The 24,135-nt window shown below is 41.7% G+C and overlaps 1 pseudogene; it reads right to left on the bottom strand.

The window, feature by feature from the left end:
* Positions 1 to 22,767: 22,767 nt before the first annotated feature.
* On the bottom strand, positions 22,768 to 23,745 carry LOC102867862 (annotated as a pseudogene).
* Positions 23,746 to 24,135: the final 390 nt, after the last annotated feature.

Raw genomic sequence — 24,135 nt, 5'->3', positions numbered from 1 at the left:
TTTCTGGAGGCATGCTGTTTAGGAAGTGGATGCCACTCCTGCTTCCAAACCTGTGATAGTATGTATGTCACAATTGTTACATGTCATTGAGTTGCCTGAGATGTATAGCGACCCTATGTACAGCAACTCTGAACCCTTCCCTGTCCTGAGCCAGTCTCACTAATTCTAACACACCAACACCCATTGCTCCAGTTACTGTATCAATCCATCTCATCCAAGGTCTTCTTCCCCTGTGCTGTCCCTCCACCCTTCCAAGCATGATGTCCTTCTCCAAGGACCAATCTCTCCTGGCCATGTGAAGCGAAGCTTCAAAATCCTAGCCTCCAAGGAGAGACTTGGTTTCATCCTCTCCAAGACAGACAGATTTGTTTTCTTGGCAGTTCATGGTATGTTCAAGACTCTTCTCCAGCACCACAACTTGAAGGCATTTATTCTCCTATTATCCTTAGTCATTGTCTAACTCTCTGAAAGCCTAACAAGTAATTGAAAAGACCATGGCCTGGATTAGGTGCACCTTTGTATCTAGACTGATATCGTTGCTCTTCAGCACTCTGGAGAGGTCCATGACAGCAGATTTTCCCAATGCAATTTGTCTTTAAATTTCTGGCCTGCTGGTATTAAAAGTGTTGACTGTGGATCTGAGCAAGCTCTAATTGCTAACAACCTCAATCTCTTCTCCATCTATTGTGGTGCTGCCAATTGGCCCAGTGGTGAGACTCTTTGTCTTCTTGATGTTGAGCTTCAATCCATATTGAAGACTACAGTTCTTGACCTTTTGCAGCAAGTGCCTCTGGTCTTCTTCAGTTTCAACAAGCAAGGTTGTGTCACCTGCATACCGTAGGTTGTTAACGGTTGGTTCCTCCAATCCCGATGCCACATTCCTCCTCATAAAGCCCTGCCTCCCAAATTATCTGTTCTGCATACAAATTGAAAAGGTACGGGGACAGGATATAGAGCAACTAAAATACAACTACTATGGATGACTAACGAGAAGATTTAACTTCCAGAAAGTACATACAATGGGACAGACATTGGTAGGTATTTATGTAAAAGGTCAAGGCCAACATATGATTAATTCTAGAAAGAAAAATGAGTCTGGATCAAGCTAAGTACATATAAATAAGTAATAAAGTCAACATTGTAATGCTGGTTCTATTGCCATCAGAACATGCATACAATCGGTCCTATTAGTCAGGAGATCAAGAGACGTATTTAATTAGAAATGTCTACAGTCAGGGACCTCTCCAAATTATTTAAGAGTAATGATGTCAGTCTGAGGACAAAGGTGCGCCTAATGTGGGCTATGGTTTTTTTCAGTCACTTGCTATCCATCGGAGTGCTGGACAGAGACTAAGAATGACAGGAGAAAAATTGATGCCTTTGAGCTATGGTGTTGGAGAAGAATATTTAAGATCCCGTGGACTACCCCAAAAAACAAACAGCTATATCTTGGAGAAGGTGCTGCCAGAGAGCTCCTTGGAGGCAAAGATGAAGACTCTTCGACTCACATATTTTGGGCATGTTGTTAGGAGAGGCTGTCCCTTGGAGAGGGACATCATGCTTGGGAAGGTGAGGGGCAGTGAAGAAGAGGAATGCTCAACCAGATACATTGTGACACCCTGACTGAGGCAGTGGGCCCAAGTGTGTTAGCGATTGTGAGGATGGCACAGGATGGGACAGTGTTCAGATCAGTTGTTCATGTGGTCATCATGAGTAGTATTCGATTTGATGACACCTAACAAGAACAGTCTGTGAGTGCTAGTTACTTCCTTTTTCCCCTCCAGATTCACTCTGGATTCTGATCTTTCTGTCAATAGGACTCATACATTCAAACTTTTGACTAGATACTGCCTAAATCTACCCCTAAAGGGTACCTCCCAAAGGAAGAGAAGGAGGTATTTACTCTCTTGACTCCTTCTCTCATGATTGCCCTGGTTCACATATTCCTGACCACAAATTACTGGTCTGTGCAAGGTACAAGGTGGCAGAATTCACACACCTTTCTTTCCATCTAAGATCTGATGACTACTCCCTCTCATCACCCATGCCTGAGCCTAGCCCTGTCAGTGCTTTGTCTACATCCACATTTGCAAAGATCCTCTTTGTAAAAAATAAATAAATAAATAAATAAAATAAATTCCCAATTCCCTGCAATTCCAGAGGTGGTTGTTGTTGTTGTTATGTGCCGTCGAGTCGTTTCCGACTCCTAGCGACCCTATGCACAACAGCCCTAAACCCTGCTCTATCCTGCGCCAACCGCACCGCCTCTGACACACCCATCCCGATTACCCCAGTCACCGAATCAATCCATCTCATAGAGGGTCTTCCCCTCCTGCGCTGTCCCTCCACCCTCCCAAGCATGATGTCCCTCTCCAAGGACCCGTCCCTCCTGGCAACATGTCCAAAGTATGTCAGACGAAGCCCCAAAATCCTTGCCTCCAAGGAGTAGCTTGGTTTAATCCTCTCCAAGATAAATCTGTTTGTTTTCCTGGCAGTCCAGGGTACATTCAGTACCCTTCTACAGCACCACAGCTCAAAAGCATCCACTCTCCTTCTGTCCTCTCTAGTCATTGTCCAACTCTCTGATGCATAACAAGCGATTGCAAATACCATGGCCTGTATCAGGCGCACCTTAGTCTCCAGAGAGACACTGTTGCTCCTGAGTACTTTAGAGAGGTCCCTAACAGCAGACTTTCCCATCGCGATACGCTTTTTGATTTCCTGACTGCTGGTGCCAAGAGTGTTGACTGTGGAGCCGAGCAAACTGAAGCTGTGTACAATCTCAATCTCTTCACCATCCATCCTGAGGTTGCCACTTGGTCCAGTGGTGAGAATCTTTGTCTTCTTGACATTGAGCCTCAGTCCATACTGAAGGCTGCAGTCCTTGACCCTTTGCATGCGGTTCAAATCCACCAGATGCTCTGCTGGAGAAGGAGGGGGCAATCTCCTCCCGTACCAGTCAGATCTGATTTGACGGTACACGTAAAAATAATACCATAAACATTTTTTAAAAATTTTAAAAAATTCCCAGTTCCCTCATTTTTAGTGTGTCACTCTCTTTCTAGACAGTGACTAATAAACAGTGTGACTCTGGACAAATGAGTTAGCCTCTCCATGCCTCTATCTATGAAATGGAAGTAAGAGGAACTTATATCCTAGAGATTTGAGAATGAAATGGTTAGTACATAGAAATACTTAGAATAGTGCCTTGTGTGCAACAGGTATCATTTTCTATTTCTTTTTATCAATATTGTGATTGTCACTTGGTTGCACTGGTAGACAAAGGTGACTAAAATGTAGCCACTGGACTCTAGGTGGAAACCATTGGGTTACTGGCACGCTGAGCTGTTGTTTGTAGAGAGCTGTTTTATAAAATAAGGACTCAGAGAAACAATCCCTACAGAAAGTTTCTTAAGGAAAATCCAAGAATGATTACCACCACCAGGCAGTTGGGATAGATGGTCATTCCAGCAGCCCCGGAGGAGTTTTCCATTTCGTTTCTTGCTCTGCTTTTTCTCAAAGTCCTTTTGATGTATCTTATGCTAGATTCATAGACATTTTAAAGCTGAAAGGACTCTAACTGGTGCACTTTAGCAAAGAAAACTTATTTAACCAAAATAAACTTGTAGGCCATTTAGATGAGGACACTGCATAAGGCAAGTAAGTGCACCGAAAATGCAGAGGCCCAAAAGTCGTGCTCAGGGGCCTCTCATCTCACCATTTTGGAGAGATTCCTTTCTAGCCAACACTTCCTAAGCCCAAGAAAGAATTGTATTGTGTTCTCTCTCTAGAGAAGGAAAATGGATCTTAGTTTTAAAAAAGAAAGGAGAAAACGGAAGTCTCTCATCCATCCTACAGACTGATTTATAACACCCATTAGGTTCCAGGGGATATAAATTGCTGTGTGTCTGAAGCAGTTAACCAGGACTTACATACAACTCCAAGAGTGTAAGTTAATGGGGTTGGGGCACCTCAAAAGAAGAGAGAAAGTTCTAGGAGATTATGTGTATACAAGTCAGATTGTGAAATTCCCTTTCCCTTAGGGAATGAAGGGCTAAATTCATCCTTTTAAAAACTGGAATCCTAGAAAGAAACAAGGTCTCAACTTAAATATTTTATTTCATCTCTCTGAACTTCGATTTCCTGTAAAATGAGAGGGCTGAACCAGATGGTCTCTGTGGTTCCTTCTAGTTCTTTACTTCAAGAATTCAGTGAATTTTAAATTGGACATTACGGATATCAAAGAGCTCCTTTTCAGGCTCAGATTCTGTTACAAAGAAACACATGAAGGGTATACATCACTTGTTATAGGATCAAAGTTGCTTTCTGGTCTCCCACTTTCTTTCTTTCCTCCCCCCCCCTCCAAAATTTCTGAGTGTCTCTAACCCTTGAGTCTAGCAAGTCATTTTTAACTCATCCAGTTGTTTCTAAGTTCTAGTGAAAAAATTAAGAGGGAATTGATTTTTTAATAGCATACCTAGGTCACTTTCATTAAAATGTTCTAGTAGAAAATTTACTTCAAAAGCTGAATTGAAATTACAAGGCTATGGCAAGAAGCTGTGCTGTAATCCCGAAGGCACACAGTTCGAGGCCACCAGCTGCTCCACAGGCAAAGGATGGGAAATCTCCTCCTGTGTAATTTACTGCCTCTGAAAACCCACTGCAGGGTCAGCTATGCGTCAGTTCTGACTAGATGGTACACAACAACAACAACAACAACAACAAAGACATTCAAAGCAATATTAGAAGACAAATATCATATAGTACCAGCAAAGTTTCAGCAGTTGGAACATAATAATGGGGAATCAACTAAATCTACAAAAGAATGTCAATCCACTGGAAAAATGAGCAAAATACTACAAACAATTGGGTTTATTCTCAAGGATTGGCTAGTGTGTTATAACTGCCAACCTTTTGTTTAGTAGCCAAGTATTTAACTATTGTGCAATCAGAGCTCCTTGGCTGAAGAAACTAAGATGGACAATCTCGTCTGTGCCATTTAAAGTCTCCAAAAACTCATTAGAGGGTCAACTATGAGTTGGTTCTAACTCAACGACACTCAACAATAACAACAATTACTTACAGTAGTCTGTAAGGAGTCACCTGGCAAACCCAAAGGAATGCCAAAGAGGCTCTGAGGGAGAAAGATGGACAGTCTCCTCCCATGGTTTCTGAAAACCCACAGGGTCAGCAAAGAGTCAGTTCTGATGTAACAGCAATGAGACTGAGATAATTACATGGCCAAAGTCTTGTCATCCTCCTTTCTGCGTTGATTCCAAAACAAATATGTTCATTCTTCTGGCTGTTTGTTGTAACTGTTATGTGCTTTCAAGTTGGAACCAACGCATAGATGACTTGCCAGCAGGTTTTCAGAGGTTGTAAACTGCACAGGAGAAAAATGCCTATCTTTCTCTTTCACAGTCACTGGTGGACTCAAATGGCCTGCTTTGGTTTGGTAAATCACCAGAATTCCCTCATTCTGGCAGTCCGAGATATAGTCTACATTCTTTACCAAGATTAAAATTTAATTGCATCAATTAATCTTCTACCTTCCTGATTCACTGTCCAGCTTTTACATGACTAAGCAAAAATCTCAGGGTTATTTGTTGGTGTCCCTGCCTCCTCTTTCCCCCTGTGGCTCGAGAGAATGTCACATTTCTACCACTCTTCTTTTTATGATTTGTCATCCACCAAATCGCCCACCATGCCCAGAAAGACTTGTATTTTGTTTATTTTACAGTTGCAGAAATAAATGTCAATTCAGAAATATATGTCAATAGAGAACTCACGTAGAGCAATTTTATTTAAAAATTAACATAATTTTGAATTGTTGAGCTTAAATAAAGTTCATCGTACCTTTTACACGGAGATGCTCTGGAATTTGGGACAATTTTGATGTGGATATTTCAGGAATTGTAAAAAAGATATTCTTCAAGGTTCTACATCTTTGGTGGTCTCATTTAATCTCAAGTATTACTTTTTTATAATTCCTCAAATAACCAGATAAAATCCCCAAATTCCAGAATATCTACATTTACAGAGCAAGAAAAAGATAAACTAGTCTTTACAGGGAAGGTGCTTTTTATATTGAGTGCTAAATGTTGTAAAAAATTTAAGAAAGATAAAACAGGTTAGAAGGTGACTTCAATGCAGCAGATTCAATGAAGTATAAAGGAAGTTACATTATAAGAAACTAAGGACAAAGTAAGTACAAAAGAAATGGAAATGACTGGCATTTGGTTCTGAGAAGGAGAAAGAAGATGGAATCAGTGGTGGAAAAGATGGGATCAATGGTGGTCTCAAGGGAAGAAGAGACCAAAGGAGAGATTTTAGAAAAAGGAACATAAAGATTCTTGTAAGAGAGGAGAAGGAACCAACAGAGGTGAAGAAAAGCCAAGGAGGACATGAGACAAATGCAGGGCATAGGTGAAAGGGTACCCTTAGCATGGAAAAGTAAGCCTGTTCTCCGCAGCACAGGAATGGATGCTGAGGAAGCCTCAGATGTGAGCTCAAAATCATGTGCTGAAAAGAGAACATGAGGACGGGGATTAAAATAAAGCAACATGTTTGTGGAAACTGAGATGCGAAATAATACAAAAATGCAAATCCATCACTATCATATTTTCTGGTTCGGTGATAGAATTCTCACATTGCATGTGGAAGGCCCAGGTTTCTTTTCCAGCCAGTGCATCTCAAAAGCAGCCACCAAACCTTTGTCAGTGAAGGGTGCACATCACTATGAGAGAAGCTTCCAGACTAAGACAGAAGAGCATGCCAATCCACTTACATCAAAATCAACCTTGGGAAACCCTCCCACTCACAGTTCATAGGTCCTCTTCATGGGCCATCTCTACAGCAGCTAACAATAAGTTTCCATTTTCTTGGTTGATTGTCCAACAGCATTAGGCTAGACAAAGACTATTGCCTTACAGCCTGTAAAAAGATTGCTTTTGAATTCATTATGTAATTTTATTCCAATAATCCTGTGAGATAACTGGACTACATATTATTAATCCTATTTGGTAGATGAAGAAATCAAGGCCTGGTAGTTAAATGCCTCTACCAAGACCATACACCTATCAAGTCAAGGGCAGAATTCAGTTCTTTTCACTACACTACGTTAAAGCTGAACACTTCAGAAGAAGATTGCTGTGTACACATTATCTATTGCCAAGCAATTAAAAATCAAAAAGCACTCAAGAGAAGCTGTTGATGTGTGCAATGTCAACAGAATCAAGTCAAATAATCTTACAAGCTGAACAAGATTCTACATTAAATTTGCTTCATTGTTATTTGGAGGATGGCAGCAGATGGTTGATAGTGAAAGCAGCTCTTTAAAGCTAAAAGCTGTTGGCAAGAGCATTTAGTAAGTACAGTGATGGATGACATACTATCCAATTTGGGGACAGTGATTGAGTCTAATAGAGTGACCCAGAGGTCAAGCTCAGGCTTAGTCTTATTTAACATCTATTATAATTGTTGCAGCAAGCACAACAAAAAGCCAAGGGAATCTGAAAATAATAAGTAGTAAGTGATTAAAAAATAAAGGCTAGGTAGGGAGAGTAAAAGTAACTTGATTTCAAGTGAAAAAAAACAGATTAAGGAATTGAATATTGTTTGAAATGAAGAGGCTATTTGCTAAGAAAGAGATGCAAATATATTACTGTAGGGAAGAGTCTGTCTCCTTGGAAGAGGACAAAAATACAAGAAATAAAGGGAAGAGAGGCAGCAAGTGGTAATTCTGACAGGGCATCAAAGCATCAGCAAAAAGATCTGGCTGAGTCTCAGAGTCAAAATTTCAATTGAAATGCTCTCATGTGTGTAAGAAAAGGAAAAGAGAAGAGTGAAGGTATATGTGTGTAAATGTATAAAATGCACATACACTCACTCAGAAGATATCTCTGAAAGGAAACACAAAGAACAATCTTGGTTACCTCCTGTGAAACAAACTGCTGTCCCACAAGTAAATCCACTCTACAGATTGTTCCATTTGTTATGTTGTTGTTGTTTATGTACCATAGAGTCAGAACCGACCCATTCTTCTGCAGAGCTGCTGGTGGCCTCGAACTGAGTGCTTTCGGGATTGCAGCACAGCTTCTTGCCACTAAGCCAGCAGAGTTCCCTTATATTTGCAATAGTATCAAATTATTATATCTTTAAGGTCAATTCAAACACGCTAATGTTTAGCATAATTCTCTTTATTCTCTTATTCATGTCATTACGCATATATATCTCACCTGCTTGGCTCTTAGAGGAAATTTAGTTTGTATTCACATGGGTACAAGATGACTGAAACACACACACATACATACACACATAGTTAAATACAAAAAGAGATAAAAAAATAGAAAAAAAGGCCAATACAAATATGTACAGATACATTTTTAAACTTATCAACAATAATTTTTCAGTAGTTGGGTAGGTTTTCCTCTCTTTATTGGTAGTTTTAAATTTTATACTCTAAACAAAGGGAGCTCTTGGGGCCAAGTGGTGAAGAATTTAGCTGCCAATCCAAAAGCACACTATTCAAATCTGTCAGCTGCTCTGCTGGGGGCAGACGGGCAGTCAACTTCCTTGTGATTTACTGCCTCCGAAAGCCCACTAAAGGACAAGCCGGAAGGAAGTCCTGACTTGATGGCACACCATAACTAAAGCTCTAAACAAACATTCTATCTACTAGAAAAGTAAAAATGATAGCTTATCTTAAATTCATGTTTAATCTAGCTTCAATCCGTTTCCAGCCAAGTACAAGTACAGTCTTTCAGGAAGATGTGGAAAACTGGTGATCTGGATAGATTTTACTTTCTGTCACTCCTCTGTTACACCTACACCCTACATCTTTGTATCTGTCTTCAGACAAACTAAAGTGGCGATCAAACTATACGCTGATCTTTTGTACTCACTAAAAAAGCAAGCCAACCAATACAAAGTCCACTTTTCAACAAAGAAAAAAATATTTTTAAATAAAAGGTTGTGTTTTCCTTTTAGCAGAAAATATTTTAATGAAGAGTTTCTACATTAATAGGATGCATTCTGTCTCCATACCTTTTCAATCATATGTAGAACAGATCATTCAGGAGGCTGGTCTTTATGAGGAGGAATGTGGTATCAGGATTGAAGGAAGACTCATCAACCTGAGTTATGCAGATGACACAAGCCCACTGAAACTGAGAAGGACCTGAAGTATCTGATGCAGAGGGTCAAGATGGACTGAGCTGAAAATCAAGAAAGATTATCCCCACAGGGCCAACTGGCAACACTATGATGGATGGAGAAGAGACTGAGATTGTCAATAATTTCAGCTTGCTCGGGTCCACAATCAACACTTTTGGCACCAGCAGCCACGAAATAAAAAGATAAACTAGATTAAGAAAGTCAACTGTCAGGGACCTCTTCAGAGTGCTGAAGAGCAAAGATGTCAGGTAAGAGACTAAGGTGCTCCTGATCTAGGCCATGGTCTTTGCTATTACTTGCTACGCATCAGAGATCTGGACAATGAATAAGGATGACAGAAGAGAAATTGATGCCTTTGAGTTGTGGTGCTGGTGAAGACCAATTTTCTCCCTGGAGGCAGGGATTTTGAAGCTGTATCACATACTTGGGCATGTTGCCAGGAGGAACCAATCCTTGGAGAAGGACACCATGCTTGGAAGGGTAGAGGGACAGTGCAGGAAAGGAAGACCCTGGATGAGATAAACTGACACAATAACTGAGGCAATGGGGGCAGGTATATCAGAAACAGTGATATTGGCTCAAGATAGAGCACAGTTCAGAGCTATTTGGCATAAGGCCACTATGAGTCGCAAGTGACTTGATGGCAATAACAACTCACTCTGCAAATAATCCATTACATTGTACTACCAACCAAAAGGTGATGGATGGTGGTGCTGTGTGCCACTGAGTTGAAATCAACTCATAGCTGACCCTTCAGTAGGTTTTTAGAGGCTATAAATTGCACAGGAGACTGCCCATGTGCATGCCTTTGGGACTGCAGTGCAGCTTCTTATCACTAGGCTGCCAATCCTAATGTAGGTGGTTCAAATCTACCACTCACTTTGAGGGAGAAAGATGGGGAGTTTCTTCCTATAAAGATTTACAGCCTCAGAAACCCAAAAGAGGATCGCCGTGAGTCAAAATTGACTTGACAATAGTGAGCTTGATTTTTAATTTGGTTTAGAGTCAGCTGAAGTTGCTAGGTTTGTTTATATATTCTTTCAGAGGTAATATAAGTAGGTAAATAATTGCAAACACAAAATCTTGAGCAAGTGTTTTTCTCCAGAGAAAAATCCATTGTTTTTATTGTGTAGTATTGTAGAGATAAATTAGAAATGTGTCTTCTTTTGGGAAATTGATGTGAACAGAGAATCACTCTCAGTTTACTGTGGATGATCCTCCTACTTATGACACCAGGAATGTGTAGATTTCATTTCAAGGTGGCCACAGGGACCAACCACTTTCTCACTCTTACTCCTTCAAGTGTAACAGGACAGCCCACCAAGCAAACCAAATGCCTAAGTGACTTTAATGGTATTCTTCTAATCTGATCATTATAATCTCATTTTCATCCTGTTGTTGACAAAAAGCCTCTAGAGGACAGCTAGTTTTAAAAGTGAAATGAGTTTGTGAAAATATACACACTTTTATTATTTTAGTAGCAATTTATCATAGTCAGAGGTAAGCAAATTCAAAGCCAATCCATCGTATTTCCACCTCTGAATCCTCTGAAAAGGCATGGTTGTGTCTGCTTCATCTAAGCCATTTATCATGTTTAAGAGGGGAGAGAAAGTGGTTTCCTGTATAATTAAAAATCAAGAGTCACCCACTGTGAATGTCTAGATTCTGAGAGAGGTGTCTTTGTTGAGGAGATTGGAGGAAGTGCAATCATATGCATGTGGACAGTGACCCAAGTGAGATAAACACCCCTTTCGTAATAACCTATGCAAACACTACATTCTGAGGATTTAAGGAGAGACTTTTTCACCTTATCATCAGATGTTACCACCTGACTGGTGACCTCCATAACCTGGTCTTGACGAGAGGAGGGGAGTGATGGTGAGGACAGAGGGTGTTTCTCGGAAGCAAAGCGAGCTCTCTTCTCTCTCCTTCCTCTTCACTCCTGCAATCTAAGTGGTGTGATTGAGGGGTGCTGAAAGGTGAGCTTGTCACACCAATCTCCCCGCCGACAGGCTGCCAGAATGTGGAGATGTGACAGCAAAGGTCATGACACCCAAATAGAAGGCTCCCTCGTGATTCTGAGCTGTCACTATGTAGGATAGCAAACCTTTCTTCCACTTATTTCACAGCCTTGGGATTGAGACTTTCCCAGGCTCCTCTTCTGCAAATCCCTTCTCCACGGTGTGCTATCTATCAGGCAGACATATTGTCAGCTGCAGCATGAGGCTACATTGTACTAAGAAGCAATTCCCACAGGCCAGGAAGCCACAGTCAAATTTCTAAGGATTTTCACAGCCATCATCAATTCCTTTTGCTTTACCTTGGGCAGGCTGGCTCACTCCCCATTCACCTGCAAGTGATGCCTAGTACACTGTTCTGCCTTAAGAAGCAAACCTTTGACTTCCTGGAGCCACCTGACCTCTGATCTTCCCAGTAACATTTTAACAATGTGCTCACTCTCTCCCTGCATCATTTCTCCCATTCTCAAAGCTTAATCATGTATCTTTAGCAAATCTAAAATATTACATCAGAAAGGGATTAATATTAAGAATCCTCTCTTTCATGATTTTTACCAAACACCTTCTACCCATTCACTATTTCTATTGCAACATATGTCCTCAAGAAGCTCAGAGGTCAAGACATTCAGATGGCAAATATATTGTTATTGTTGTTGTTGTTGTTGTTGTTGTTGTTGTTGTTGATGATGATGATTGCCATCAAGTCAAGCACAACTCATAGCAACCCTATGAACAAAAGGCCTAATGTCTTTCTGAAGTTCATAGAGTTTCCAGAGGCATGTTGTTTAGGAAGCAGATGCCACACTTGCTTCCAAACCTGTCTTAAACTGGGAGCTCCACCAAATACTGTCCACCATGGGTAACTGTTATGGCACTGGACACCCTAATGGCACAAGGTTAAATATTAAAAATCATTAGTTATTACTCAAAACCCAAACTCACCACTGTCAAGTCAATTGTTCACCCTCCATGAGTTTCTGATTTGTTAATCACATATGTAGAGATTGCTCCTCTTCCTCCCTCAGAGCCACTGCTGGGTTTGAACTGTCAGAGAGGTGCATCTTTTGGGTTTAGCAGTTCAAATCAACACAAAATATCCCACCAAGGGAACCTCGCTATTGTCGTTGTTAGTGTCGTCAAGTCAACTACAACTTCTAGTGACCCTCTGAACAATGGATCTGAACCTTGTCCGGTGCCATCCTCATCATGACCTTCTGACCATAGTCACAGTGTCCATCCATCTCCTTGAGGGTCAGCCTCGGTTTTCCTCACCCTCTACCTTTCCAGGTATAATGTGCTTTTCCAAGGCCTCTCTGAAACATGACCTAAATATGCAAACCAAAGCAAAAGTACGATATCATCTCATCCTAGCAACAAAAGCAAAGTACAGCAAGTCAGCAAACAGCAGATATTGAGGAGGGTGAGGAGAGATGGGACTCTCATATGCTGCTCACAGGAATATAAAACAATGAAACCACTGTGAAAAGCAATTTGGGGGTTTCTTTAGAAAGTTAAAAATAGAAAGAACTGCCACACAAGCAGATACTTGTACAACCATGTTCATTACCACATTACTGACACTAGCAATGAGACAGAAACAATTGAACAGGCAACAGGCAAACAGCTAAAGAAACACGGGTACATTCATTCACACAATGTAGCACCAAAGTATGGTAATTTGTGAAAGACTGCACAACATGTATGACTCTAGAGGAAAGTATGCTGAGTGACATAAGTCTGTGACAAAAAGGCAATTGTGGCATAATAAGAACATTAGTTTAAAAAGATAAAGAAAGTTGCTTATACGAAATCTATACTTGGGCCAAGAAGTAGTCCTCAGACCAGAGTAAGGAAACACTGCAGGGTTCAAAATTAGGAAAGGAGTGTGTCAGGGATGCATTCTGTCCCATGTGGCGTCAGGATTGGTGGAAGATCTAGCAACAATCTGCGTTATGTAGATGACACAACCTGCTTGCTGAAACTGAGGAGGACCTGAAGTGCTTGGTACAGAGGGTCAAGGACTGCTGCCTTCAATATGGATTGAGGCTCAATGTCAAGAAGACAAAGATTCTCACCACTGGGCCAATTGACAGCATCAGGATGGATGGTGAAGAGATTGAGATTGTTCACAGCTTTAGTTTGCTTGGCTCCACAGTCAACACTCTTGGCACCAGTAGCCAGGAAATTAAAAGACGTATTGCCATGGGAACGTCTGCTGTTAGGGACCTCTCCAAAGTACTGAAGAGCAATGGTGTCTCTCTGGAGATTCAGGTGTGTCTGATACAGGCCATCGTCTTTGCAATCACTTGTTATGCATCAGAGAGTTGGACAACGACTAGGGAGGATAGAGGGAGAATTGATGCCTTTGAGCTGTGGTGCTGGAGAAGAGTATTGAGTGTACCATGGACTGCCAAGAAAACAAACAGGTTCATCATGGAAAGGGTTAAACGGACTGCTCCTTGGAGGCAAGGATTCTGAGGCTTTGTCTGACATACTATGGGCATGTTGTAAGGAGGGACCGGTCCATGGAGAGGAACATCATGCTTGGGAGCGTGAAGAGACAGGCCAGGAGAGGAAGACCCTCTATGAGGTGGATTGATTCATGACTGAGGTAATCGGGATGGATGCATTGGAGACAGTGCTACTGGCACAGGACAGAGCAGAGTTTAGGGCTGTTGTACATAGGGTCAGTATGAGTTGCAAGCAACTCGAAGGCACATAACAACAACAACAAAATGCAGAACAGATCACTCAGGAAGCACGGATTTATGAGGAGGAGTGTGGCCTGAGGATTGGAGGGAGACTCAATAACAACCTATGATAATGACACAAACTTGCTTGCTGAAACTGAGGAAGACCAGAGGCACTTTGCTGCAAAAGATCGTGAACTTTAGTCTTCAATATGGATTGAAGCTCAACATCAAGAAGAGAAAGATTCTCACCACTCGGCTAATTAGCAGCACCATATTAGAGATTGGAGTTGTCAACAATTACAGTTTGCTCGGATCCACAGTCAACACTCTTAGAAAGAAATTGAAAGACCAACTGCATTGGGAAAATCTGCTGTAATGAACCTCTCCAGATTGCTGAAGAGCAAGGATGTCAGTCTAAATTCAAAGGTGTGCCTAATCTAGACCATTGTCTTTTCAATTACTTGTTATGCTTCAGTGAGTTAGACGATGGCTATGGATGATAGGAGAAGAATAGATGCCTTTGATTAGTGGTGCTAAAGAAGAGTCTTGAACATACCATGAACTACCAAGAAAACAAACAGGTCTGTCTTGGAGAGGGTGAAACCAAGTTTCTCCTTGGAGACTAGGATTTTGAAGCTCTGCCTCACTTACTTTGGACCAGGAGAGAACAGTCCTTGGAGAAAGACATCATGCTCAGAAGGTTGGATGGACAGCATAGGAGAAGGAGACCCTGGATGAGATGGACTGATACAGTAACTGGGACAATGTGGACTGATTTGTCAAAGTTTGACAGATGGGCTTGGGACACAGAAGGGTTCAGAGCTGCTGTACATATGGTTGTTATACATCACAGGTGACTCAATGGCACATAAAACAATAACATACTATGACAGGCTTGGAAGCAGAAGTAGCATCCACTTCCTAAATAACATGCCTCTGGAAACTATGAACTTTGATAAATGTTGATAGTCGTAGAGGGGCTTCAGGCCTTTTGTTCATGGGGTTGCTAGGAGTCGTGCTCAATTCAAAGGCAATCAGCAACAATCAAGAAAGGTTTACACACAGAATAATTCTCAAATTGTTATCCATGGACAGAAAGCAACTGAGAGGGGAGTAAAAATAAAAACACAGGTTGAATGAAGGGGAAGGCAATATATATACATTAAGAAACTGATCAGACATTGAAATTAATAAATGGCACTAAGCAACTGTAAATGGTGTTATAAAGCAAAATATCTATAAATGATTAAATTAAAAACAAGTATGACTTACAGACTTTCTCTTAAACAAAAAAAAATTATATGGAAATAGAGATACAGAGAAAGATACAGATAATGTTTTTATGTACCATCAAGTGCCCTGTGACTCATGGCGACCCTATGTACAGTAGCCCTAAAACCTGCTCTCTCTTATGCCAATCTTATTGTCTTTGACACATTACCCCATTACACCATCACTGAATCAATTCACCTCAAGGGTCTTCCTCTCCTGCGCTGTCCCTCCATTCTCCCAAGCATTACGTCCCTCTACAAGGACTGGACCAGCCTTACAACATGTCCAAAGTTATATCAGACTATGCTTCAGAATCCTTGCCTCCGAGGAGGAGCCTGGCTTCACCCTCTACAGAACAAACTTGTTTGTTCTCCTAGTAGTTCATGGTATATTCAATACTCTTCTCCAGTACCACAGCTCAAAAGCATCAATTCTCCTTCTATCATCATAGTCATTGTCCAGTTTTCTGATGCACAGCAAATAATTGCAAAGACTATGGCCTGAATCAGGTGCACCTTAGTCTCCAGACTGACATCGTTGTTCTTCAGTATTTTGGAGAGCTGTCTAACAGCAGACATTCCCAATGCAATCTGTCTTTTCATTTTCTGGCTGCTGGTACCAAAAGTACTAATTGTAGAGCCAAGCAAACATAAACTTTTAACAATCTCAATCTCTTCACCATCAATCATGACACTGACAATTGTCCCAGTGTAAGAGAAAGTAAAAAACTTGCAATTCTATTTATTGTTAGAGATTCTACAGAGCAAATTAACTATCTTCCAGAGCTATGTTAACCAATTAGGGGAAAATAACGTGTAATGTGGTAAACCAGCTTTGTCCTGCATGACTTTCCTTCACTGTGGAAGCATCACAGGTAACTCAGGAGGCAGTTCAAGAAGCCAAAACAAAGAACTAGTTAGGAAACCAAAAAGGGAGAACAAGCTCACATTTCTCAAGCTGACAACTTAAAAACTAATTCAAACCTTGATTTGTAATACTGATGAATTCTATGGGCAAATATTGACTGATACAAGAAGCTTCAAAAGAAGATAGAGGAAGTACACAGAGTTACTGTCCCAAAAACAATTGGTGCACATGGAACTATTTCAGGAGGTAGTTTGTCCAAGAGCCAAAGTTAATGAAGGAAGAAGTTCAAGCTGCAGGGAAGGCATTGCCAAAAAATTGGTCCCTAGGAATTGATGGATGCCATTTGAAGTGTTTCAATAAATAAATACAGACATGGATGTGCTTACTTGTCTATGCTAAGAAATTTGGAAGACAGTTACTTAACTTACTGGAGAGATTTCCCATCAGTTCCCATTCTTTTAAAAGGCAAAAACAAAAAGAAGGGAAAGAAGTAATCCAACAGATTGTTGGATTAATATTACACACAATTAAAATCATATTGAAGATTGTTAAAAAAATGACTCAAAGTGTACACTGACAAAGAACTGCCAGAAATTCAAGCTGGATTTAGAAGATATCATTGTTGATGGAAGATGGATCTTGACTAAAAGAGAAAACCTACTACCTACCACAGGACAGACACTATTATTGCATCCTGTCTCCATACCTTTTCAACATGTATGCAGAGCAGATTATCCAAGAGGCTGGGCTCTATGATGAGAATTGTGGCATCAGGATTGGTGGAAGATCTATCAACAATCTGCGTTATACAGATGACACAACCCTGCCTGCTGAAACTGAGGAGGACCTCATGCACTTGCTGCGGAGGGTCAAGGACTGCAGCCTTCAGTATGGACTGAGGCTCAATGTCAAGAAGACAAAGATTCTCACCACTGGACCAATTGGCAGCATCAGGATGGATGGCGAAGAGATTGAGATTGTTCACACCTTCAGTTTGCTCAGCTCCACAGTCAACACTCTTGGCACCAGCAGTCAGGAAATAAAAAAGCATATCACAATGGTAAAGTCTGCTGTTAGGGACCTCTCTAAAGTACTCAGGAGTAATGGTGTCTCTCTGGAGACTAAGGTGCACCTGATACAGGCCATGATCTTTGCAATCGCTTGTTATGCATCAGAGAGTTGGACAATGACTAGGGGGACAGAAGGAGAGTTGATGCCTTTGAGCTGTGGTGCTGGAGAAGAGTACTGAATGTACCATGGACTGCCAGGAAAACAAACAGATTCATCTTGGAGAGGATTAAACCAAGCTACTCCTTGGAGGCAAGGATTCTGGGGCTTCGCCTGACATACTTTGGACATGTTGCCAGGAGGTCCTTGGAGAGGGACATCATGCTTGGGAGGGTGGAGGTACGGCGCAGGAGGGGAAGACCCTCTATGAGATGGATTGATTTGGTGACTTGGGTAATCGGGATGGGTGTGTCAGAGGCAGTGCGGTTGGCACAGGATAGAGCAGGGTTTAGGGCTGTTGTGAATAGGGTCGCTATGAGTCACAAACAACTGGACGGCACATAACAACAACAACTAGTTTATTTACAAAATTTGAATACAGAGTTTTCAAGAACAAATTCTTTCAATTTCCCTCACCCCCTTACCCATCAAATTGTACAACCCCATGATTAATGCCCCTTCTCCCCATGCACATCCTCATCTCTCTGCTTCAAACTTCCCCTACCCCTCTTGGATCCTTATACTCATGCTACAATAATGGTTTTATACAATATTTATCCTTATGGGACTGAGTATTATTCTTATTTGGAAAGCACAACTAACATCAAAAGACTGGGTGTGGTAAGAAAGAGTGTGAGAATTCTAAACAATCCCCAGGCTTTCCCTGGGGGCTGTGAGGCTGGATAAGCACTGAAGCTGGCTAGGTGGTGGTTTCTGCCATGCCCTGCAGGAGAATGTTTAGCTTTTTGTTAAAAACAACATTGTACTAGGACATGGAATGTTAACATAAGAAAAAATCTGATGGTTTCAAGACTAGAACATGAGAACAATCTGAAACTAGGAGGAAATGGCCTGTCTAATAAGAGTGCCAACCTTTCTTAAGGTCTTCAGGGAAAACTGAGGGGAATGCCTGTAGCTTACACACTGCTCCAAGAGCAGCCAAATTCCAACACCCGCCTCAGTCATTCATCCAGAAGAGGTGGTCTGAATGCCATTGTTGCCGACCTCACTATACCCTAGGGTTTCGCCTCTGACCTCCTACAGCCTACCCAACCTCAGAAAGAAACCTCTTCTACCACACATTCCCTTTCCCACTGCAACAACTCTTTGTCTCATCCGAACTCACCAGTCCTTTCGAACAGACTTGACTCCCTTTAAACTTCATCCACTGACACTGTCTGGATCACAATAAATTATGACTATTGAGAAGAATGGGGATCCTGGAACACTTAATTATGCTCATGTGAACTCTGTACCTAAACTAAGAGGTTGTTGTACTTACCTCTTGAGCAGGGAAACAGTGTTGTTGTTAAAATACAGCTGAGTCACCTGTGACTCATAGCAACCCTATGTATAAGAGCTCTGAACCCTGCTCTATCATGCACCAACCTCACCATCTCTGATACACTTACCCCAATTACCCCAGTCACACTGAGCCAATCCATCTCATTGAGGGTTTTCCCCTCCTCCTGCAATGTTCCTCCACCCTCCCAAGCATAATGTCCCTCTCCAAGCACTGGTCCCTCCTTGCAACCTTGCCTTCAAGGAGCAGCCTGGTTTCACACTCTCCTGGATGAACCTATTTGTTCTCTTAAGTCCTCAGTATATTCAATACTCTTCTCCAACACTACAGCTCAAAAGTATCAATTCTCCTTCTATCATCCCGTCATTGTCTAGCTTTCTGATGTTTGACACATAATTGTGAAGCGCATGGCCTGTATCAGGTGCACCTTAGTCTCCAGATTGACAATGCTGCTTTTCAGTACTCTGGAGATGTTCCTGACAGCAGAATTTCCCAATGTAATTTGTCTTTTGATTTCCTGGCTGCTGGTACCAAGAGTGTTGACTGTGGAGTCAAACAAAACTAAAGCTGTTGACAATCTCGATCTCTTCACTGTCCATGATGGTGCTAAACAGCCCAGTGGTGAGAATCTTTGTTTTCTTGCTGTTGAGCTTCAATCCATATTGAAGGCTGTAGTCCTTGACCCTCTGCAGCAAGTGTTTCAGGTCCTCCTCAGTTTCAGTAAGCAAAGTTGTGTCATCTGCATAACACAGGTTATTGATGAGTCTTCCTCCAATTCTGATGCCACATTCCTCTTCATGGAGCCCAGCCTCCCAGATGATCTGTTCTGCATATAGGTTGAAAAGGTATAGAGATAGGACACATCCTTGGCATACACTCTTCTCAAATTTAAACTATGCAGTGTTACCTTGCTCTGTTCTGATGACTGCCTCCTGGTCCAAGTATAGGTTTCACACAAGCAAGTGTTCCAGGATTCCCAGTCTTCTCAGAGTCAGCCACAGTTTGTTGTCATCCAATTAGTCAAATGCCTTTGCATAGTTAACGAAACACAGATAGACATTCCTCTGGTACTTTCTGTTTTTAGCCAAGAACCATCTAACATTAGCTATAGTATCCCTAGTACCAAGACCCCTTCTAAACCGAGCCTGCACATTGGACAGTTCTCTGTTGATGTGCTGTTCCAGTCATTTTTTTATAATCTTCAGCAGAATCTTGTTTGCATGTGATATTAATGATACTGTTCGATAATTTCTGCACGCTGTTGGGTGGGTCACCTTTCTTTGGAATGAGAATAAATATGGATCTCTTCCAGTCAATTGGCCAGGTGTTTGTCCTCCAGATTTTTTGAAACAACTTAGTGAGCATCCAAGTGCTTAAATACTGCACCACCAGGGCTCCTCCACCCAAACTTCACACTCATTCACTCATTCTGTTGATTCAGAATTGACTCATAATTGACCCTCTGGTAGGTTTTCTAAGACTATAAATCACACAGACTGCCAATCTTTCTCCCTCAGAACTGCCTGTAGATTCAAATAGCTAGGTTGGGTTAATATCCTACAGACTAGACCACCTGAGCTCCTCTCACCAGAACTTGGCCTAGAAAAAAAAAATGAAATTCCAATAACTGTAACAATTGGGTTTCTAGCAATCTGAGATAGGTGCAAAAATTCTATCAACAGGGTCTTTGGGAGAAGGCATTCTAGGGTGACTTAAACTGACATCCATCTGGAAGCCAAACAGCCTGTTAGAGTTAAAATGTGTAATGCATACAAATTTTGTATGTAATTATCAGATACAGCCACTGTTTATTTTTATTCAGAGGCCTTATTTTGGTGACAGCTTCATCCTTTCAGAAATGAGTCCTCGTTTACCCTAAAACTACTTCCAGCTGGTCAGAGACAGCACCAACTTAGAAAGGGGCTTTAAAGCAAGAGATTAATGAGCCACGGAGAGGCTATCAAAACGTGAGGATGTGTTTTTATTCTAATGACTTTCTAAGCACAAAACAACCATAACAACTCTTCTGCTCTTTCATTAAATTTCTCTGTCACGGTGCATTTAACTGGGGAACATCTGAAGCCATTTTTCTTGATAAACACAAGATGAAAGTTTCTAGTGACTTTTTCCCCCTGTCATCTGAAGGTTTTCATTTAACACATAAGATAGCCAGTCAACAGTTAAGAGCCTGTTTAGAGTTTTTATTACAAAAATTCACTTCCCACCCCGCTGCTCACACTGTAAGCTAAGCAGCCTTCCATATTCGAGTCACTTCCACCTGACTGAGGTAAATGTTGCATTTAAAGCAATTAGAAGAAAAGAAGATTAATTCTTTCTCTTCTGCAAGAGAGGGTATATAATTACTTATATTCTAAAAATCTAATTATGTGATTGGAAGCAAAATAAATAAGCATTTCAGCATCGTATCTTTCAAATAGCTACTCTTTGCTTTGGAGACAAAAAAGCAGCATCCACCTCATATTATTTAACCATTTTCTAAATCTCACTTACTGCCTTCAAGTTGTAACCAACTCATAACTGACCCTCCATTGGCTTTCCTAGGCTACAAATTGCATGAGAAGAGATTACTGATCTTTCTCCCAAGTAGTAAGTACTGGATTTGAAGCATCCAAGACGTAAGGGTTTTGTGCTAGCAGCCCAACTACCCTCCAGACCACACTACCCAAGCTCCCTCTAGTCCCTAAAGAGCCAGAAACAAAGATGCCCAATCCTATAAATCTATTGTGAATGCATTTTGCCAGGTAGACACTGAAACTTGAAACTTATGAGCAGAATGGAGAAATCAGTATCACAATGTATTTTCAAACTCAAGAAAATGCCAAGGATCCTCAAGAAGCCCCCCCAGGCATGCACTCACCAGGAAAAAAAAAAGACGACAACGACTTTCTATCACTCAAATATCTGCTGTCAAAATTAAGGAGGGAAGGGTCTAATCTACCAGCTACTCCACAGGAGAAAGAGTGGCAATCGTCTCCTGTGAGATTTACAGCCTCTGAAAATCTGCTTCAGGGTCAGCTAGGAGTCAGCTCCTACTCCACCGTACACAACAATGGGCCATTCCAGACAATCCTTCCACTGAAGAATTGGAGAAATGTTGTTATGTGCCATCAAGTCACTATCGACTCATAGCAACCCTATTTAAATACCTCTGAATTCTGCCTTATCCTGAGCCAGTCTCACAGGCTCCAACATATCTACCCCATTACCATGGCAATTCATCTCATCAGAGGTCTTCCTCTCCTGTGCTGTCCCTCCACGTTTCCAAGCATGATGTCCTTCTCCAAGGACTGGTCCCTCCTGGCCAAGTTCCCAAAGTATATAAGGCAGAGTTTCAAAATACTTGCCTCCAAGGAGAAACTCATTTTCATCCTCTCCAAGATAGGCCTGTTTATTCTCTTGTCAATCCATGGAATGTGCAATACTCTTAGCCAGCACCGCAACTCAAGAAAAGGTATCAATTCTTCTTTTGTCATCCTTATTCATTATCCAGCTCTCTGATGCATAGCAAGTAGTTGCAAAGACCATGGCCTGGATCAGAAACACCTTAGTCTCTAGACTGACATCATTGCCCTTAGTACTTTGGAGAGGTCCCTGACAGCAGATTTCCCCAATACAATTTGCTTTTTTATTTCCTTAGTGTTGCTTCAAAGAGTATTGATTGTGTACTCAAGCAAGTTGAATTGTTAACAACCTCAATCCCACCTCCATCTATCGTGGTGCTCCCAATAGGCTCAGTGGTGAAAATCTTTGTCTTCTTGATGTTGAGCTTCAAGCTATATTGAAGATTACAGGTCTTGACTTTCTGCAGCATCAGTTTTGGCAAGCAAGATTGTATCCTCCAATCCTGATGCCACGTTTCTCCTCATAAAACCCTGCCTCCCAAATGATCTGTTCTGCGTACAAATTGAAAAGGTATAAAGACAGGACGCATCCTTGACACATTATCAATATTTTTGTTTTGATTTTGGGGTGTGGTTGGGGTTTGGGATGGGTGCTGAGTACGGTGTACTTTATTGATGGTGCATGACAAGGTGGGCTAAGATCGTCCCCTCTTTCAGGGGAACTGGATGAAAATTGTGTCAAGGATGTGAAATTCTCAGTGTTTGGGTGATTGGGGCAAGGCCTCCCCAGCAGCTGAGGGGCTCTCTCTCTCTTCTAGTGCTATTGCTGAAGCTTGTGGTCCAAGGGCTCTTTATTCTTTGGAGGTCATGTGAACCATCAGGCCCACCACCTGGTTGCTGTAGCCAAATTCATTGTCATACAAGAAAATGAGTTTGACAAAGTGGTCGTTCAAGGTAATGCCAGCCCCGGCATCAAAGGTCCCTGGTAAAATCAAAGGAGACAACCTGGTCTCCAGTGTACCCAGAATTCCCTTTGGGAGTCCTTCTGATAGGAGTCCTTCTGATACCTGCTTCACTACTTTCTTGAAGTCATCATATCTGGCAGTTTTCTCCAGGCAGCAGGTCAGATCCATGGCTGACACATTGTGGGTGGGGACACAGAAAGCCATGCCATTAAGTTTCCCATTCAGCTCACGGATAACCTTGCCAAAAGCCTTGGCAGTACCAGTAGATTCAGGGATGATATTCTGGGCAGCTCCACCACCATCACGTCACAGATTTACAGAGGGGCCATCTGGGTAGAGGAGATGGCATGAGTCCCTCTACAACACCAAAGTTGTTATAGATGTCTTTGACCAGAGAGGCCAAGCAGTGGGTGGTTCAGGAGGTATTGCTGACAATCTTGAGAGAGTTGTCATAATTCTCAGGGTTCATGCCCATCACAAACATAGGGGAATCGACAGAAGGAGCAAAATGATTACCTGTTTGGCACCACCCATCAACTGAGCCCCAGCCTTCAAGAAGGTTGTGAAGACACCAGTGGACTCCACAACATAGTCAGTAACAGCATCACTCCACTTGATATTGGTGGGATCTCACTCCTAGAAGATAGTGATGGCTTCCCCGTTGATGACCAGCTTCCCATTCTTAGCCTTGACAGTGCCACTGAACTTGCCATGAGTGTAATCATACTGGAATATAGAGATAATGTAGTCAAGGGCAATGAACTGGTCATTGAGAGCAACAACATCCACTTTTCCAGAGTTTATAGCAGTCCTGATGACCAGGCATACAATGCAGCCAAATCTGTTTACTCTCACCTTCACCATCATGTCCCAGGAATGCGGCTGTGGCTGCACAAGAAGAGAGGGCTGTCTGTCTATCAACAAGGAGCAGAGAGCTCCTTTCCCAATTTTTAAACTCTGAAGATTGCACTGGAACGTAGAGAAGCCAAAGCACAAGGAAGAATCCAAGACACTAAAGAGCTGAACAGAAGATTCCAAAAGGCAGCAGGGAATAACAAAGCAAAATACTACAATTAAATGTGCGAGGAGCTAAAGTCGGAAAATCAAAAGGGCCAAACTGGTTCAGCATTTCTTAAGCTCAAGGAACTGAAGAATAAATTCAAACCTCGAGTTGCTACAATCAAGGAAGCTTTAGGCAGAATGTTAAATGATCCAGGAGGTATCAAAAGAAGATGGAAGGAATATACTGAGTCA

Source organism: Elephantulus edwardii, unplaced genomic scaffold, assembly GCF_000299155.1.
Source record: "Elephantulus edwardii isolate Elephantulus edwardi_28Jun2011 unplaced genomic scaffold, EleEdw1.0 scaffold00104, whole genome shotgun sequence".
NCBI lineage: Eukaryota > Metazoa > Chordata > Mammalia > Macroscelidea > Macroscelididae > Elephantulus > Elephantulus edwardii.
The sequence above is the reverse complement of the archived record's forward strand: the minus strand, read 5'-3'. Positions and strand labels throughout refer to the sequence as shown.